Source organism: Ostrea edulis, chromosome 8 (genome assembly GCF_947568905.1).
Source record: "Ostrea edulis chromosome 8, xbOstEdul1.1, whole genome shotgun sequence".
Classification (NCBI taxonomy): domain Eukaryota; kingdom Metazoa; phylum Mollusca; class Bivalvia; order Ostreida; family Ostreidae; genus Ostrea; species Ostrea edulis.
The window spans coordinates 59,391,189-59,394,957 of record NC_079171.1 but is presented as its reverse complement, the minus strand read 5'-3'; the positions used below and the strand labels follow the sequence as shown (position 1 = coordinate 59,394,957).

The following is a 3,769-nucleotide window of genomic DNA, read 5'->3' as shown; positions in this document are numbered from 1 at the left end:
TATACTAAACTTACAAAATTTGTAAAATTGTGAAAACCAATGGTCAAATTCATACGATAGAACATACTGTCTGTACATATATCCCACATCTCCATGCGTAATACATGTGTATATGCTGGGCCTGTGTAATTGAAATGTTTACTGGGGTATTCCGTAAGGTCGTATAAGTGTGTATTGTACGTTTGATTCGAACGTTCATTCTGTTTCGAACAATATAATTTTTAAAGTAACAAAAGGTAGGGAAATTGATACTTTTAAAGTCATCGGAACGGACTTCAGAATCAAACATAAACGATAGGTGTAACCCCACTCACCCTCCCCTGTAGGCCATGACTCTCGTAGTTACTCGTTCAGATAGTGAATTTCTATTTAAAAAATATATAACAATATAAAAACTCACCTGTTTGCTGTTTCTTTTTGAGTCATATCAACTGCATTAGATGTATATATTGACTTCATTGGAATCTGACGTTTCCAGACGACATTTTGTTATTATTTTTTTTTCAACATGGCCGCATTGATTAAGAGTTATTTTTTTAATAGAAAGTGCTAATCTAACATTGCATTTAATTCTAGTTTACAACATTAAGTCGTGAGTAATACGGTCCATGTGAATTTATAGACAAAAGGTGGCAAAGGACTAAGACCATGTTTATCAAAATTCGGCCTAACGTCCAAAGTGAATAGTTTTTTGTTAGAAATATTCTCTAACATGTTCTTTTCCTGTAATGTACTGGTTTTTATATGTAGAGTTGGTGAAAGAACACAATTTTTAGGTTTACATTACTAGTATAAATCCTATAATTTGCGCTACTTTTTAAGATTGCGTCATACAACGTCGCTATATATTATTAGAAGTGGTAACGTATTGTAAAACATGATTATGCAATGAGTGGTTTAATATATAATAAGATCTTGAAAAAGAAATTTTCTTTCCCAAATACGCAAGAAGGTTATTTTACTTATAGCCCGAATGGCACACCATATTTTTCAATCCTTCATTCGGCCATTTTCACACGCCTCGCCGTTAACCTGTTTGCGCTTTTCGTGGAAGTTGCAGAGGATGTACTCATCGCATTTCAACGTAAGTTTTAGAAATATGAATATACTTCACCTCTACTCGTTAAACTGTATAACCAAATAGGTGTACCAATTGCTCTTAAAAATAATAAACAAGTCGCATGGAACGTATAGTATGGTGCGCCTGTGGTGTGTTGACATAAACTCATAATATTCACGCACTGGGCTGTTGGAAATCCCACAACAAATCTGTTAACTGTTGTCAACATATATTTATTGTTTATCTATTATAATTATATATTGTTAAGATTTAAAATTGTATGTATATCAGCTGATCAGAAAAATCAGCTGTTTCACGATCATGCCATTTTCAATTCCGAGTGCATGACCTTCTCGGGTCTATTTGAATTTTCTTACATGATGTTTGACTCACTTTACACTTTGAACTTTCCATGTATCATTGTATGGTCTAAAAAGTATTTGTATAGGTTAAAGAGACATATAATTGTAAAAAGATGTATATTTCCATAATGGTATATGTCTCTGGGGTAACATGTAGGCCTGTGGGGGGTTATAGGTTGAATAATTTTCGAATGATTTGGTATTCTAGTATTCTACTATGTTTAAACTTAACTTAGTGATTATTTAGTAATCAAATAAAAGTTGTATGATGAATCGATACATTTCTTCAATTTACTGTAAACAAAAACTGTTTCTGTGTTTTGGAATCTGTCTGGTATTAGTGCATAATAAATAACTTCATAAGTCAATAAATATATTCTTGTTGTAGTGATGACATTTGCAAAATATGTGAGAATAGAAAAAAATGTGTTGGGGTCAACAGAAATTTTTGATTAGGGTAGGTCGGGAAAGTGGAAACCAATTAACATATATATTTTTTTTTTGGCCTTACGCGGAAACATGGATTAGAAAAGTCGGAATGATTTTTACATTCAATAATTTTTAAATACTTAAAAGCACCATTAAGCCAGGAAAATCATAAGAACAGTTTGGTTTTATAATTTAAATATGCCTTATTTCAAGATAAATTGTAAACATGTCAAACTTAATTTCAACAATTACGCTTACAACTTACATGCCTTCATTGGGATTAGACATAGAATCACTCAGAGAATGTTGAATTTCATGGGTACTACCATGATTTAAGCATATAATTTTTTGTTAGCTTAAATCTCCTTTATATTATTGAATATTAAATTTTTCCATACATCTACCACAAGAAAGAGTATGAAAGATAAAAATATTTTGTGAATTTGCTGATAATTGTGAAGTAAGATAATATATCAACATTAGCTACAACAAAAATTATTAGATGGGGAATCAAATTCAAATGAAATGTTTGTGTATATAATTATTTATGCAGAAATGTACATGTAGCTAAACTGTCCTCTATTGTTTAGTTGGAGACATGTCAATCTCCCACCGAATACATAAATGTAATTTTTCTGAATTCTATATCAATGAAAATACATGAGGGCATGAAAGTACAACTTTTATATGAATATTATAATACAGGGGTCCGTGTTTGCCCAATTATCTATTTTGTATTGCTTGTAGGAGTTATGAGATTGATCACTGTTTGTTATCTTCACCTTTCATTTATGATATAGTTTTGATAATGATATAATACTGGAGTAATTTGAATTTCAGGATGATATAATATGTACAGCAAAAATTTATGGCAAGGGTGACATGAATCAGATTGACAAGAATCCATATTCCTACTCCTCAATAATGCTATCATCACTGCCATCAGATTCATCAATGATAGTGGCATCAGTGACACATGCGGATAAGTGTTGGACATCACTGCAGGAATAGCTTCCTTGTTGTGCCTGCCAATAGCAAGGTACCAGATTATACAGCAGTTATGTGGAAACAGATTCCCACAATAGGGGGACCAGATTGACACCTACATTGTACAGTATCAGGCAGTTATATCAGAACTGGAAAAACTGGATCCAAACAAGACTATATTGCTTGGAAAAAACATGTCGACTCTGAAGTTTAACCCTTATTAACCCATGGCACTTCCAGAGACATCCTGATACCATGGTTCTATGTCATTTGAAATATACCTGTGGAGGTTTTTAAAGTGGGTTTTTTTTTGGGGGGGGGGGTGTTATTAATTGGAAGAATTTATATTTGATGATTCAAATGAAAATCTGCATGTTGAATTATGAATGTCGTAATAAATGTACTTTTTGAATGAGTTCAAGAATGGTTGTCCTGATAAAAAGTGTAGAGTCAAAAGTTAACAAATTGTCAAAAACACTGGTCAGGTCTGAATTCATCATCTTGGACACCTTGCAGTTGGAAAATGATCTCTATGAAGAAATGCTGAAAATCTTGTAAAAGAGGAAATGACAAGTTGGGGTCCAAGGCACTTGCATATATGCATGAGAAGGTGTTCTATCCAGGCTTGAGGTCAATTACATAGCAATGTAACGCCTTACATTACCTAGAAAATTTCACATTACCATTACTCCTATTTTGAAATATAATGTATTACATTACTTGAGAGTGAATTTACATTACACATTTACATAACATACTGTCAGATATTAAAGAAATGGCAGAAAAATTATTTCTGTATTATGATTTTTAATATAAGTACACAAAATATTCAGCAATGTTAGGAAACATATCTATTAAGTTATTCATTGCATTTGATTGTCATCAATTTTTCAGATGCTTCAGTCAATCACTAATATAATGAATTATTCTA

General features: G+C 32.0%; 1 long non-coding RNA gene across 1 annotated transcript; it reads left to right on the top strand.

The window, feature by feature from the left end:
- The first annotated feature begins 694 nt into the window (after positions 1–694).
- LOC125662657 (uncharacterized) lies at positions 695–3,259 on the top strand. The gene is made up of 2 exons (XR_008797828.1): positions 695–1,084; positions 2,692–3,259. It is a non-coding gene; the product is annotated as an uncharacterized LOC125662657 (long non-coding RNA).
- The last annotated feature ends 510 nt before the right edge of the window (positions 3,260–3,769 follow it).